A 16,987-nucleotide genomic window follows, 5' to 3' on the forward strand; every position below is an offset into this window, starting at 1 on the left:
GGATCTGAAATGACATTTTTCTGACCGTCCAAGTTCTAATTATTGCTGGAACTTAAATCTGAGTGTACTGATTCCAACTCCAGTTGTTTTTCTATAGGTACTATTCTCTTCTTCTCCCAGAAGCTTAACATGCCTAGAATTGAAGCCTGATCTGTTTTCTAGTAAGGCACCAGTGAGCATAAATGAAAGGAGAATTCTAGATAAAGAAGTAACAACTATGGTAAAACATATGCCAGGGGAAAAGGTTGAAGGCAGGAGGAACATGGGTACAGTCTCAAACCCAAGTGTCTGTGAAGGCTATAAAGGTTATATAAATAATGGCAGCCTGCTAGGAGGGAGAGGAACAAGATCGACTGCATGGGAAGGACTGGAGCTGCCTTGGTCCCTCCCTCATTGTGGCCAAGATGGCAGGGATGCTCAGGGGTGTGGGTGAACCTCAGCGAGCCCGAGTGTGTGTTCTCCATGTCTGAAGGATGTCGCTGTTACTCAGCACCAGCAATTGTTGCCAAACAGGAGCTAGCCCTGGACTTTTGGGGCTTTTTTATTTGTAATTATTTAAAAGAAGCTGTAAATCTGATTTTTAGGTAAAATTTCTTCATTTTAAATGCTAGAAGAAATTTAAAAATACTGTGATATTTTGTAGGCTGACTACAATATATCCAGAGACCATCAAAACCCCTGAAATTGCTGGTTTGTGATTTCTGGGACATTGTCTATGGATTTATTAGGACCCTGACAGATCAAACTCAGTTTCTGTCTCCTTGATGTCTTAATTATACCACTGTGATTTTTACATCTTCTGCACACCCACCTCGTCCTGTCAGCCTACCTCGGTTCTTTCTCACACTGCATCTGAGAGACAGGGAGGGCAGCTGTGCCTGAGAGGGTATCTCCCAGTGTTCCCCACAGTCTGTGTAAACACCGCCGCACGTGAGTGCCGAGGAATGGCCCTCAAGGCTTGGGAAAGATGTGCTTTAATTAAATTTCATTTCTGACTTTAATTCCTGTCTAGACTAGAAGTTTTTGCAGCATTGTAAATGTATGGGTAGTGGCTTGGTGACAAATCACTCAGATTTTCCTTGTCTAGGAAGAATCCAACCAGAAGGTACTTAGGAAGGCTCAGATGTATGAGCAAAGGTGCAAATCGGCATGTTAAATCTGTGAACACGATTAAACATTTTACTACTGCATTGACAAAGATATATGATATGACCGTCTAATTCCATAGGAAGCATCACAACAGATATATATGTCCTCCTAATTCTATAGAAAGCATCACAACAAAGGCAGAATGTGTCCCCAACACACACATCACATATGTGATATACCTTTGGGGCATCTTCACTTGACTTTGGAGAGAATTCTCTTCAAATATCATCTTGGGGCTAATTTATAACATTTAAGTATGTAATGTCTTTTCATTTGTAGTATGTCTTTAGTATTCTTTTTTTTTTTTTTTTTACAGAGGCAGAGATAGACAGGGACAGACAGACAGGAATGGAGAGAGATGAGAAGCATCAATCATTAGTTTTTCGTTGCGACTTCTTAGTTGTTCATTGATTGCTTTCTCATATGTTCCTTGACCGCGGGCCTTCAGCAGACCGAGTAACCCCTTGCTGGAGCCAGCGACCTTGGGTCCAAGCTGGCAAGCTTTTTGCTCAAGCCAGATGAGCCCGAGCTCAAGCTGGCGACCTCGGGTCTCGAACCTGGGTCCTTCCGCATCCCAATCCGATGCTCTATCCACTGCACCACCACCTGGTCAGGCTCTTTAGTATTCTTTAATGAGTCTTTATAGAACATTTGAAAAATATCACAAAGTATATGAAGAGGATAAAAGCTTACATATAATCTCATTATCTAGAGACACTTAAAATGCCTGCCATACTCTTCTAATCTTTTTGTTCTGCTTTATGAAAAACAGACAAACCAAAACATACACACACAAACACAAATACACAAAAGCAAACAAATCTTTGAGTTTATATGAAGAATTTGAATATGAAGAATTAGTTGGCCTTCGCCAGGTGGCTCAATGGAGAAATCATCCCAGCCTGTCAGGGTGGCAGGTTGATTCCCCAGTCAGGGCATGCACGAGAAGCAAGCAATGAGTGCACAACTGCGTGGAACAACTAAGAAGAGCAAGGAGTTGATGCTCCCCCCCCCCCCCCCGTTCTTTTCTCTCTCTTTCTCTCAAATCAATGGAAAAATAATAAAAAAAGGAATTAGATTATTTTCAGGAAAATTCATTCTGCGTAAGTAAGCAATAAGAAAAAAGTGCTAAGAGATGAGGCCACAGAAGGTCAGAATTCAGCTTTTCAGAGGGGAGACTGAGCATTTATTTCCTCAGCACCATTTTAAGTGCACTTTGACTGAGGAGGACAGAACCATCTGGTGCATTGGCTACACTGACGGCAGGAGAGACCCATATAAACACAACTTACAGCTCCTGTTGAGACATAGAGAGGATTCCTACAAAAGAACACATCATTCCTATGGTTTGGGGTTGGGAGAAATTGTTGAGCTAATTCAGCCTGAAGCACCTTCCGTTAATCCTTCTGTCTCCAGTGCTTTCTGCCTAATCAGTCAGCCATAATAAACAAGAGCAGCAGACTGTAAAAGATTTTAAGCAATTACTACATGCATATTTGTATGCAATGGTTAGATGTATACATCTTCTATATGCACACTATCATGTACATACTAATTTAATTTTTAGTAACTTTATTGAGATATTCATATACCATTTGAGGTATAGAGTCCAGTGGTTTTAGGTATATTCACACATTGGCAATCATCACTACTATATAATTTCAGAACATTTCACTGAAAAGAAACCCTCTCTTTGTTAGCAGTTACTCTCATTCTCCCCAAACAGCCTAGTGTATTCTGGTATGGAACCCTTATCAGATATATGATTTGCAAATGGATTCTCCAATTCCGTGGCTTGTATTTTAATTTTTTATGGCATTCTTTGACACACAAAAGTTTTTCATTTTGATGAAAAGTCTAATTGTTACCGACCCTTTTGGGTCAGGGATCTAAACCAAGGTCCTTCTGCCCAGTGCTGGTCACACTAATATAACAAGACTGAGGTTGGTAAAGAAGAGCAGAAAATGTATTCTTTGATCAAGGAATGGAGAAGGGTAAACTCATGTTCCAGGGGCACCTGCGGCGTGGAGTGATTAAATTCTTTTAGGCGTGCATAGTTGTTCTTCTGGTGAACTTGGCCCTTTGGCATGCTGCCCTTTGTGCACACAATGCTCCGTCAGTAGCTTGGTTTTTGCACTCAGCACTGTGGTCTTTGGGCTCAGCCTGCCTCATTTTGCAGTGGAGAATCCTTTTCAGTTCCTGGAAGCAAGCATAGCTCATAACAGAGATAGGGTACTGAGAAATGTTAGGGTCTTCTGGATGACGGCTCTGTGACACAATTTATCTTTTTCTGTAGTTGTTATTACTTGTGCTTTTTTAATCATCATTAAAAATCTGTTGCTTAATCTAAGGTCATGAAAATTTACTTCTGTGTTTCTTCTCAGAGTTTCACAGTTTTAGCTCTTACAGTTAGGCCTGTAATCCAATTTGAGGTAATCTGTATATAGTGTGAGGGTAAGTAGGGGTCAACTTTTTCTTTTACAAGTGGATATCCGGTTGTTCCTGCACCATTTGTTGAAAAGACCATTATTTCCCAATGTAATGTCTGATTTAATTTGCGTAAGAGTCCAGTGAGGTAGGAATTATTATTCCTTTTGTCCTTCTTTGCAAGTTAGGAAACCGAGGCTTGAGGACATTAACGGACTTGCCCTAGATCTGGAAAATTCCATGGAAGAAGTAGAATTTAATTGGATTCCAAAAGGCAAGGTTCTTTCAATAATACCAAAATGGGTGACATGCCGGATATTGGTATAACCGATACACAAAAAAGAGTACTCACCATTTGATGCCTTTAAATTTTTTTAGTTAAATGTACCCTTCCCAAGGAGCTACTGTCTTGAGAGTTTCAAAGCTAGGAAAGCTGAATAAGTACAGTTTCTATATTTATTTTTAATTATACTTGCTATACAATATTATATTAGTTTCAGGTGTACAACATAGAAATTAGACATTTATATGCCTCCTGAAGTGATCACCCTGATAAGTCTGGTATCCCTGTGACACCATGCATAATTATTACAATACCATTAATTACATCCACAGACTGTTTTTGTATATGGCAATTTGTATTCTTGATCTCTTTCCCCTTTCCACCCATCCCCCAAACCCCTCCTATCTGGCAACCATCAATTTGTTCTTTGTATCTGTCTTTGCTTCCGGTGTGTGTGTGTGTGTGTGTGTGTGTATTTATTTATTTATTTTAGAATCTACATATAAGTAAAATCTTATGGTAGCTGCCTTTCTCTGTTTTAGTTATTTTATTTAGTATAATACCCTCTAGGTTCATCTATGTTGTCACAAATGGTAAGATGTCATTCTTTTTATGGCTGAGTAATAATCTCATTGTATATATATACCACCTCTTTTTTACCCATTTGTCTATTTACAGACACTTAGGTTGTTACCCTGTCTTGGCTACTGTAAATGATGCTGCAGTAAATTTGGGGGTGGGTACATCTATCTTACTGAATTAGTATTTTGGATGTCTCTAGATAAATACCCAGAAGTGTAATTGTTGGCTCATACATTTCTTATTTTTAAAAAAGTTAAGTTAATGATAATACAGTAGAAACAGCGGAATTTCTTAAAAGTAGGATGGCCGTAGAAGACAATATTTTTGGTCAAAGAAACAAAGCAGCTTAAGGACTCATGGTCAGGTGCTCAGATAGTCAGCAGGGGACTGGAATACTAGCCAACAGTCTGGAACAAGGCAAGTTCAGTGGCTCAGAAACAGGAAGCTAGAGAGTGATTGTCTTGGGCAAACCCAGTAAGGCCTGGACATGATAGCCATTGCAGAACCCCACGGAGACACTGTGAGTGAGCCTAAGTGTCACTGACTCTTTGCATTGGTAGGTGTGGAAGCACAAACAGGTGGGAGCACCTTGCAGGTGAGCTGAGCCTGAGTTGTATCCCCATGCTGTGCGGGCAGGATACTCATGCTGAGGGGCTGTCTGTCTAGCCCATATCACACTCTGAGGAATCCTATTATAAGATACTGGGGCACGTATGCTGGAAGTGCCCACTGCCAGGACAGCACAGAAACCGTTCTTCCCTCTGCTATTCCGTTGTATCTTTGCGTCAGTGAGCAAGGAGACAAATTGTCTCTGTCTTATTTTTAGTCCTCTATTTCACATGACCTGCTTTCCTGGTGAGAGTATACTCTCCCTGTGGTTAGGAACTGTTTTATATGCTTACCACTTGCTGATGATTCCTAGGAAATCCCAGTCAATTATCCCTTAGGGAGCACAATCAATTCTTCATAACCCATGTGTGGATTCTCTCTAGCCAATTTATAATTTTAAGTCTGATTTTCCTTCCAGCCTAAATGATCCTAAGAACCCTACCCCTATCATTAGATGCACAGGGAGTGTGTTTATCCCCTTCAACATTAGCCTAATTCAAATGAGGGGCAGAGGGTGGTTGGAAATGGGCTCTCTCTGTTAGAGGAAGACTCTGGGCCAAGTGTTAGCCCATACATTTCTATTAATACTGCCTTCACTTTGAGCTTTTCAGCATCTTAAGGTAGTTCTTTTTAGGGCTTATTTCATCTGTCAAAATTCTGTGGAATTTGTTTGTTTGTTTTTCTCTTGTTTATCATTAGGGGCCAGAACTTGTTTTCTCTTCTGCTTTACCAAGCCCCAGGGAGATGCGTGGAATCCCCCAAATAGCTTAGCTCTGACTCAGACCTCTGAGGAACTCCTCCCCTGGGCCTGTCTCAGCTCCCTTCACCATGTTCCATAGCCCACAGAGCCCTCAGGTCATGGGATCCACTCACAATAAAAGTCTCTGTGGCTGATTTGCAAAATAACATTGGGTTCTTATTTTCGTCATGTACATTCGGGGTGAAGGCTGTTAGATATGAGAAACCTTCATTTGTTGCTGTGTCATGTCCTGCTATAGCTTTTCTTGCTCTCTGCTATAGTGTCTCTTGAATTTTCTGTGAAAGTAGATGTCCACTGTTAGTCTTTGTAAATAACGTGCAGTTTCCTAAGAGCCAGGAGGCAATGAGGTCAAGGTGAGGGAAGAATAAGTGCAAGATAGTTACTGTCATTAATTTGTAAGACATTTGCAAAGTTGGCATGCTCAAAGGTGATTTTTCTCTCAGGCAGCAATTGTTACCTCTGGTTGACTAAAAAACGTATTAAACTGGGTTTCAGTGGTTTGGGCTATCAACATTGTTCATTGGTGGTTGGGTAACAGGTAGGCAGCCACTTCCCCAGCACAGGTACCCTTGACAACAGCCCTAGTGCCGGCCTGGTTCTTAGACAAAGGGGACTGGAGAAGGTGAGGAGGAAAGCTGGTCAGGGCGCACAATGAACTGTGTTGTGTTGATGTCATGGGGAGACAAAGTTGTTTTGTGATGGTGCTGGTGGTGATGGGAGAATTGGGTGGAGAAAAGGTTTCTTGTTTATTAGGAATTTTATTTATCCAAGGATAAATAAATGACATCTCCAACTGTGAACCTTTAAGTAAAATCTTTTTTTTTTTTTTTTTAATTTAGAGCCCTGACTGATGGAGAGGATACCACAGTAGATGCCTTTTATTTTAATTTGGGCTTTGATTTTTTTTATCGTTCTTGAGTCCATTAAGGTAAGAACCTTCCCAGTACCATCTCTGCCTGGAAAGAGGCAGAACTCTGAAGCAGGGCAGAGTGTGGAGGGAGGGGGAGAGGGGAAGTTTATTTTTATTACTCCCCATGACTATGTTTGGACTTATCGCCCCTCTCCTAGAGGCTCCTTTCTTGTCACCATGAGCCAACTGACTGTCCACTGTCCCATTTTTCAGATCTCTTATGTGAATCCTGTATAGGCTTCCATTAATACTTAGTGAGCACCTACTGTGTGCCACACACGACTCTAACAACAAACCATACCGACAGCTTCTGTATTAGTGTTTACCATCTGTCAAGTGCTCTGTGTCTTACCTCCTTGCCTCTTCAACAAATGGCTCTTTTGCAGCTGGGGTAATTGAGGCTCAGTGAAGTTGAATTACTTGTCTAAGTTCAAACAGGTGGTAGAGTCTGTATTTGAACTCAAGTCTGTTTGACTCCAGAAACCATATGCATTTCGTTGGCTAATTTTTAATGAGCTCCCTCATTCTTCAATTTGTAAAGTGTATGTTGCATTTAAATAGGGAAAGGGAAATGCATTAAAACTTGAAATTCTGTGAGAATAAGTTTCTAACAACAACTCTTAACAGAGTGGACACAATTCTGCAGATGAGAATCTCTCAGACCTAGATTACTGTATTTCCCCATGTATAAGATGAGAATCTCTCAGACCTAGATTACTGTATTTCCCCATGTATAAGATGAGAATCTCTCAGACCTAGATTACTGTATTTCCCCATGTATAAGATGCTCCCATGTGTAAGACGCACCTTAATTCTGGGGCCTGAAATTTGAAAAAAAATGTATTTCATAAAGTTGTTGAATTCAAGTTTTTTTTTTTTAGTTTAGTTTTGTTTTATTTAGACAATTAAATTTAACAGGGTGACATTGGTCAACCAGAGTATATAGATTTAGAGAAAACATCTCCACATCATTTGGACAGTTTATTATGCTGTATACCCATCACCAAACGTCAAATCATCTTCTGTCACCCTATATTTTTTCTCTTTAAGTCCCTCCCCTCCCTCCACCCCCTCCCTTCCCCTCCCTACCCCCGGTGACCACTACTACCCTCTTGTCCATGTTCCTGAGTCTCATTTTTATGTCCCACCTAGGTATAGAATCATACAGTTCTTAGTTTTATCTGATTTACTTATTTCATTTTTTATTGGATTGTTTGTTGCTGAGTTTGTGAGTTCTTTATATATTTTGGATATTAGCCCCTTATTTGAGCTGTTATTTGAAAATCTCATCTCCCATTTAGTTGGTTGTTTGTTTTGTTGTCAGTTTCTTTTGCTGTGCAGAAGCTTCATAGTTTGATGAAGTTCCATTCATTTCTCTTTGCCTTCACTTTTCTTGCTTTTGGAGTCAAATTCATAAAATGTTCTCTAGCCAAGGTCCATGAGTTTAGTACCTATGTTTTCTTCTATGTAATTTATTGTTTCAGGTCTTATATTTAGGTCTTTGATCCATTTAGAATTAGTTTTTGTGCAAGAAGATAAACTGTAGTCAAGTTTCATTCTTTTGCATGTGGCTTTCCAATTTTCACAGCACCATTTATTGAAGAGGCTTTCTTTTCTCTATTGTGTGTTTTTGGCTCCTTTATCAAAGTTGATTTGACCTTTTATATGTGGTTTTATTTCTGGGCTCTCTATTCTGTTCCATTGGTCTGTGTGTCTATTTTTCTGCCAATACCATGCTGTTTTGATTATCATGGCTCTGTAGTATAGTTTGAAGTCAGGTATTGTAATGCCTCCAGCTTTGTTTTTTTTCCTTAGGGTTACTTTGGTTATTTGAGTTTTTTTTATGGTTCCATATAAACCTGATGGTTTTGTTCCATTTCTTTAAAAAATGACATTGGAATTTTGATGGGAATTGCATTAAATTTGTATATTGCTTTGGGCAATATGGGCATTTTAACTATATTTACTCTTCTTATCCACAAACGAGGAATATTTTTCCATTTCATTGTGCCTTTTCAATTTCCTTTAATATGCTTTGTAGTTTTCAGTATATAGGTCCTTTACATTCTTTGTTATGATTATTCCTAGGTATTTCATTTTTTTGTTGCAACTGTAAAAGGGATTATTTCTTTGAGTTCTTTTTCTGAGGTTTCATTGTTAGCATGTAAGAAAGCAATAGACTTTTGTATATTAATTTTGGGTCCTGCAATCTTACTGTATTGGCTTATTGTTTCTAGTAGACTTTCTATGGAGTCCTTTTGGTTTTCTATATACAGGATCATATAATCTGCAAAAGTGAAAACTTTACTTCTTCTTTCCCAGTATGAATGCCTTTTATTTCTTTCTCTTGTCTGATTGCTCTGGCTAGAACTTCCAGCACTATGTTGAATAGGAGTAGAGAGAGTGGGCAGCCTTGTCTTGTTCCTGATTTTAGAGGAAAAGTTTTCAGTTTTTACCATTTAGCATGATGTTAGCTGATAGTTTGCCATAAATGGCCTTTATTATGTTGAGGTATTTTCCTTCTATACTCATTTTTTAAGTGTTTTAAACATAAAAGGATGTTGTATTTTATTGAATGCCTTTTCTGCATCTACTGATAAGATCATATGGTTTTTGTTCTTTGTTTTGTTGATATGGTGTATTATGTTAACCATTTTACATATGTTGAACCATTCTTGTGTTTCTGGGATGAATCCCACTTGATCATGATGAATTATTTTTTTGATGTGTTGTTGTATTCAATTTGATAGTATTTTGTTTAGGATTTTTGCATCTGTATTCATTAGAGATATTGGTCTATAGTTTTTTTTTTGGTTGTCCTTACTAGGTTTTGGTATGAGGGTTATGTTGGCCTCATAAAATGTGTTTGGAAGTATTGCTTCTTCTTCAATTTTTCTGAAGACTTTGAGAAGGATAGGAACCAACTCTTCTTTGAATGTTTGGTAGAATTCACTAGTATAGCCCTCTGGCCCCAGACTTTTATTTTTGAGGAGGTTTTGGATAGTTGTTACTATTTCTTCCCTGCTTATCAGTCTATTTAGGCTTCTACTTCTTTGTGATTCAGCCTAGAAAGATTGAACTCAAGTTTTATTCATCATAAAATTCATATAACTCCTCATCCGTGTAAAAGAGTGGGAAATTCAAGTAAAAAAAATCTACAACCACTGTATGAGATTGCACCCAGGTTTTAGACCCAAAATATTTTGAAAAAGAGTGTGTCTTATACATGAGAAAATACAGTACTGTGTTTGGTTACCAAGTTCTGTCATTTATGGCCTCATCACTCTGGTCTTGCTTCTCTGAGCTTTTCTGGCTCTATGTAGTTTTCAGACCCCCATCTGCTCAACTAGGCATTAGAACAGGGGTCCCCAAACTTTTTACACAGTGGGCCAGTTCACTGTTCCTCAGACCATTGGAGGGCCAGACTATAAAAAAAACTATGAACAAATCCCTATGCACTCTGCACATATCTTATTTTAAAGTAAAAAACAAAATGGGAACAAATCCAATATTTAAAATAAAGAACAAGTAAATTTAAATCAACAAACTGACCAGTATTTCAATGGGAAGTATGGGCCTGCTTTTGGCTAATGATATAATCAATGTGCACTCCTCTCACTGACCACCAATGAAAGAGGTGCCCCTTCCGGAAGTGTGGCAGGGGCCAGATAAATGGCCTCAGGGCAGCCTGAGCAGGAGGTAGCTCAGTGGATAGAGTGTCGGACTGGGATGCGGAAGGACCCAGGTTTGAGACCCCAAGGTCGCCAGCTTGAGCGTGAGCTCATCTTGTTTGAGCAGAGCTCACCAGCTTGGACCCAAGGTCACTGACTCAAGCAAGGGGTTACTCGGTCTGCTGAAGGCCCACCATCAAGGTACATATGAGAAAGCAATCAATAAACACCTAAGGTGTCACAACAAAAACCTGATAATTGATGCTTCTCATCTCTCTCTGCTTCTGTCTGTCTGTCCCTATCTATCCCTCTCTCTGAATCTCTCTCTGTCCCTGTAAAAAAAAAATGGCCTCAGGGGGCCGTATGTGGCCCACGGGCCGTAGTTTGGGGACCCCTGCATTAGAATCAAGTTGTCTCCCAAATGGAATCTAAATTCTACTGCCAACATCTATTGCTACTAAGTTGCAGCTGCTGCTCCTAATTTTCATAGGTGCAGTTTTCCCTGTTAGCACACTGTTTGTATTACCCATTGCTTTAAGGATGACACTTAGGGCCCCTTCTTATACCTTTTGGGATTAGGTTCCTTGCTGGGTTTGGGGAACAGAGGACAAGGTAGTGAATGTCATACTCTCAGAATCTGGATTAGTGAGACATCCACTTAGAAAAGCGCCCAAATTCATCCCACACCTATGCTGGATCTCAGTGCGTGGCTAAGGTAAAGTTGATGGAGTGTGATCAGTAATTGGGTGAAAGTTCAACCTCTCCTAATGATTTGTGGCTCTATTCTCTCTTTTTCTTTTCTTTTTTTTACAGAGACAGAGAGAGAGTCAGAGCGAGGGATAGATAGGGACAGACAGACAGGAATGGAGAGAGATGAGAAGCATCAATCATTAGTTTTTTGTTGCGCATTGCGACACTTTAGTTGTTCATTGATTGCTTTCTCATATGCACCTTGACCGCGGGCCTTCAGCAGACTGAGTGACCCCTTGCTCGAGCCAGCGACCTTGGGTCCAAGCTGGTGAGCTTTGCTCAAACCAGATGAGCCCATACTCAAGCTGGCAACCTCGAGGTCTCGAACCTGTGTCCTCGGCATACCAGTCCGATGCTCTATCCACTGCGCCACCGCCTGGTCAGGCTGGGGCTCTATTCTCTCTTGACATCCATATTGCACCCTGATCCTAGACTGGTGGTTGCATTCTAACTTAAGATTGTATTAGTAAAGAGAAACTAAACCAGGAATGAGAATTCTCCACATGGGCATGGTGGCTGTAGGGAAGCGGCTGTGTTAGGCTTGCTTGCTGGTTTACGGCTGCAGGCCCTTTGCCTGATAGGTGCATGAGCATATGGCAGAGCCAGGTGTATGGCCCATGTAAGGCTGTGGGTGCTTGCGCTCAGGGGGATTGCAGATGGCGGATTGTGGATTGCCTGCCTGCCACTATGTGGGGCTATTTTTTGCTGTTTCTTTGCCTGAGAGCTGGTTTTTCCTGCCTGCTTGCTCATCCGCTGTGAGACTCTATTAAATGGAGTGGTCCAATGGTTTCTGGCTCTGCAGTTTTTCTACCACCTGCCTGAATCCAGTGTGGACCTGCCTGGCCTTGGCCACTGGCATTACAGTGACTTATATTGATTTAATATAATTTTACCTATAGAACAATTATGTGCACCTTGTGCTTACCTTGACTGACTATAGTAGGGCATTAAAACTAGTTATTTGTAAAGAAACCTAAAAACTAGGAGAATGGAAGGCAACTCAGTTGAATGGCTAACCCCTTTCATGGTAGAGTGAAAGCATGTGTACGATATTGAGGATGATGCTCTATTTGGGAGAATATTTCTTCATAAGGTTGTCATGACCTCACTAGCTGTGGAAGTAATTTGCTTACTTAGAAATATGCAAGTTCAGCCCAAAGAAAGAGCTGAGTGATGAGTGAATGGTAGTCTGTAGCCTGCAGTTAATGTCAGCTATAGAATACCTCCTGCTTCTGCTAGGTGACACCTGAGTCTGCCCCAAGACCCCAGTGGAAGGTCATGGCACCTTCAGGGTATCAAGGGGAGCCTAATCAAACTGTAGTGGTCAAGAAGAGGGAAAATATGGCAGTTGTTTCCTTCCCCAGTTTTACTAATGAAACTGGTCCTTGTGGCAGTTCAGCACCACTGAGGCAGTCATCACTCAGCCAAAAGCTGTTAAATACCTGGTAGGTGCTTGGTATCATGCTAATCCCTGGAATGGTTTTGTGAATAAGAAACAGTGAGTGTATTAAAAAAATACAACCAGCGGGACATTAGGAGAAGGCAAGATAATTGCCACAGAATCTACAGCGAGCGGGCTGCCTGGGGAGAGCCAAAGGGAGAGATGACATGGAGCCTTGGGTGGCACAGGCAGGAAACCACTGCTCCTGATCCGGGGCTGGTACGGGGTTGGGAATAGCTGCTACTGTTCAAGCTATCTCAGTATTCCTGAGTCTAGAAATTTGAGAAACTGATTAAACTTGTATATAATGGACAAAAAGAGTGCCAGACTTAGAGACCAGAGAGCTTTAGGTCTGGTCCCCACCGGAACTGTGTCTCCCCACATCCCCCCAACATTCAGCTTGGAAAAATGATCAAAACACTTCGTGTCTTAGTTGCTTGATCAAGAAAATGATAGTAATAATCACAGTGTACTTCCCCCTAAAGATAGAGGGCTCTACTACCTGATCTTAATTTTCTTACAGTTCTTAATCTATCATTTTATGATTTCTGCTTGTCTCTGTAGCTGAAAGCCACACTAAGACTGATTTATGTAGAAGTATGTTATTTGCTAGACTAAACACAGCACCTGCCCTGGATATTTGGACAACAGCTAACTGATCTATAGGATCTGGTCCTAGATGTTGCTGAGATCACTTGAATCAAATCTTTAAAATACTATAGTTGCCTCGCTTTAAGAGAATGATTATTTATGGAAATATCTGTCTACTATTTAACCATCTGACTTTATTGATGAACTAAAGGTGATTTGTGACAGTGTTATCTTTAAAGGACATTTAAAAAAATGTATTTAATACATGAGAGATTCATGTTTATTTTTGTAATATTTTCTGGTTTGTTTCATGAAAGTTATGGTGTTTCATGAACTATCTATCGAGTACCCACTATGTATGAAGAAATTAACTGGGCTTCATTGTAGGGGAGCAAAGGAATAGAACACATTCTTTTTATTTTTAAGAAACTTAGCATTTATTTGAAATGAGACATGCATCTGAGAACAATTATAGAGCAGGTTGGCAATACATTCTTTAATATATATTGAATTGAAGGCATATGTTCCAATTGTTGGCAGAGGAAAAGGAGAGCATAGAGGAGGAAAGATTATGTTAAGTTTTGAGTCTTGAAGGGGCTAATGGAATGCTTTTCCGAGGTAGTCTCTAATATTAGGTTTATTTTAAAATCTTAAAGCCAGAATCAGACAAGTTGCAGTTTGAGGACAGGCCATGGACCAATCCTTAAAATTGGAAACAGAGAGTATATAAGAGCAAGAGAGGAGAAGAAACTTTCCCTCCAAAGCCTGGATGTGAACCAGGTACTTGACTCTCATTACTGTGATAATTCCATGTGCTCAAGTTCTTTCCTTGTTATTTATCAGGAGACTGAGGTTCATAGAGGCAAGGTAAATATTTCTCCTAGCTAAAAAGGGCCAGGGCCAGACTTGTCCTTAGGTCTTCCTGGATAAACAAACCTCAGTATGCATGGTGACAAATGATGAAAGAATTGAATTCAAGTCACCAGTTCATCCTTATCCAGCCAACTAAATTCAATGATAAAATAAAAATTAGCTGAGATCACTATACTCTCATAGAAGCAAAAGAAATTTAGATAGAAACTGCTTAGGCAGTAGATTCCAAGCCTGGCAGACAACCTGTCTGTGCTGCTTATTCCCCCAGCAGTTTTTATAAACTTCTGTGACCAGAAGAGAACGGCAGAGCAGCCTGAAAGCTATATAAAGCAAATGTGTAATGGTGTTGGCAATGTTCTGAAGGTTGCTACCAAGAATGCATACTACAGGGAGGAATGGAGAACCAGTTTCTGGGTGCAATGCATTAGGAGTGGAAAGCTTTTTTTTTTTTTTTTTTTTTTTTTTTTTTGTATTTTTCTGAAGTTCGAAATGGGGAGGCTGTCAGACAGACTCCTGCATGCGCCTGACTGGGATCCACCCGGCATGCCCACCAAGGGGCGATGCTCTGCCCCTCTGGGGTGTCGCTCTGCCACAATCAGAGCCATTCTAGTGCCTGAGGCAGAGGCCACAGAGCCATCCTCAGTGCCCTGGCCAACTTTTGTTCCAATGGAGCCTTGGCTGCGGGAGGGGAAGAGAGAGACAGAAGGGAAGGGGTGGAGAAGCAGATGGGCACTTCTCCTGTGTGCCCTGGCCGGGAATCGAACCTGGGACTCCTGCACGCCAGGCCGACGCTCTACCACTGAGCGAACCGGCCAGGGCCTAGGAGTGGAAAGCTTTTAATGGATAAACTCTCCATCAATAAGTTGCTGCTTTCCCTTTAATTGTCATCGTTCACTATTTTATTTATGTCTTTCTTCATGTGCGTACGTGACGCATTGGGAGGCAATGGAAATTTATGCTTTTGAACTATGTGTTTCCCTTTTTTTAAAAGAGTGAATAACTATCTGACTAAACACTCAGCACTCTCTTCCTTAGCCTGGAGATGATCATTTGTTACAGTTAATACGTACGCAGTATTTCTCTATGAAAATTTAAAAACTTGGTTTTCTCTAGTCTGTCTTACTTAATTAGGAATTACAGGGGTGAATCACAGCTCTACTTTAGTATGTAAAACTAGGAATCAAGCTTTATGTGCTTATCAGGTGCCTTTCCGAGCTTCTGTAAAATGGTGAGTCACTAAGCCATTCCTGAGTAATCTTGTAGACTTGTCAGATCAAGAGACCACTCCTTCAGGCTATGCTTTCCCACTCAGATTCTTGTTCTCTTGATGTCTCCAGCAGTTGTTCCTGTCTAGGCCATGAACTCTAGGAGTGGGAGGTGGTTGCAGAGTTAGGCCAAAGGGTGTATAAATTCATATGATTTGCAAACAGCCATATGTATACTACTATTTTTCAAAAGTATAGAGAAGTATGTAATACATATGTATATGTATGTAAGTGTATAAATGTCTAATATAAATTAGTGTATTATAATAACCTTTTTAAATGTCACTAAACTCACACTAGGTTTTTACCATACTGTCTGAATAGGCAAATGATAAAAATAAAAAAATTATGTGGAATGTTGTAAAAGTCTACCTTAAATCAAACCTGTTTAAACCTCTTATGCCATCCATGACCTTGTCAAATAAAAATGAACTTACCAAACTTGATAGACTTATATTCCTTTGCCTTCCAAAGCAAAGAAATAAAGGTTTGAAAAGGTAACTTTCCCTAATGTATGTATGTATGTATGTATGTATATATGTATATATTCTTTTTTTCTATTTTCATTGTATCAACTAGAAATATTTTGTTGATCTATTCTCATATTGTTCTCATGCAAAAAAGAATTATGCTTGTCCTTTATTATTTACTATGTTTGACAATTAGTTTTGTATAGAACTTCTTTACCATATTATAGAAGTACTCTTTTATTTCTGACTCACTTTAAATTAGCAAAAGCCAGGAATAGAATTTGAATTTCACAAATTCCTTTTCAGCATTTCTATAGTACTGTACTAGAGTAAATCATGGCAAACTGTTCTTATTCATTCCTTTCTTTCTTTTGAAACTACAGTAGGTCTTGATTTGTGACTTTTTAAAGACTTCATCAGTGAGTTTGCCTGCTGGGTTTTTTTTTTTTTTATTATTTACTGGCTTCACCAAGTTTTGCTATAAGGCTTTTGCAAGTTTTACACAATTAATTTGGAAGATGTTCATCTTTTTCTGTGTTTTAGGAACTGTTTATGTAGATAAGGCAGGAAAGCACAGCTGTTGAGCCTATGGGGGGGATTTGGGGATTTGCAGACCTCAGTTCAAATCCTGGGTTTTTCACTTGCCAGGTTTACAACCTTAGGTGAATTATTTAACTTGTTTAAGCATTAGTTTTATCACCTATAAAATGTGAACACAAATATAAACAAGATTATAGAAGCAAAGCTCTTATCACAGCTCCTGGATCATTGTGAGCATTAAATAAGTGGAGCTGTTGTTGAAATAATGATGATAAGGATGGTGATGGTGTGAGGGCATTATTGTCATTGCATGCAGGTTATTTTTACCTTGAAGTGTGGTGTCTACTACTGGAAAGGTTTTTAAAAAATAATTTTTTTAAGTTCTTTAATTTCTCCAGTTTTCCTATTTTTCTTCAGTTAATTTTATTTTTTTATATAAAAACTTGTCTCTAGATTATTAAGATCTTCAAAATTATTAGGCCATGTATAAAGTAAGCATGTTTTGTGAGATCTATCTTCCTTCCCCCCTGTATGTGTATGTGTGTGTATAAAAGTATATATAAAAAAGCATATTTATAAAAGTATATAAGTATATATATGCTTTTTTTTAATGTTTTATTTTTTAAATATTTATTTATTCATTATAGAGAGGGAGAGAGAGAGAGC

General features: G+C 39.5%; 1 protein-coding gene across 2 annotated transcripts in view; it reads left to right on the forward strand.

Annotated features, from left to right (window-relative positions):
- The window catches only part of NCKAP5 (NCK associated protein 5), a 1,181,736-nt gene that overhangs the window by 11,957 nt on the left and 1,152,792 nt on the right, over positions 1–16,987 (forward strand). Inside the window, exon 2 of one of the 2 annotated variants that reach the window (XM_066233486.1) lies at positions 6,650–6,738. The exons of the other annotated variant lie outside the window; for it this stretch is intronic. The gene's annotated coding sequence lies outside the window, so the exon portion shown is untranslated. The remainder of the gene's footprint in view (positions 1–6,649; positions 6,739–16,987) is intronic. 2 annotated transcript variants of the gene reach the window in all.

This window comes from Saccopteryx bilineata, chromosome 5 (genome assembly GCF_036850765.1).
Source record: "Saccopteryx bilineata isolate mSacBil1 chromosome 5, mSacBil1_pri_phased_curated, whole genome shotgun sequence".
In the NCBI taxonomy this organism is placed as follows: Eukaryota; Metazoa; Chordata; class Mammalia; order Chiroptera; family Emballonuridae; genus Saccopteryx; species Saccopteryx bilineata.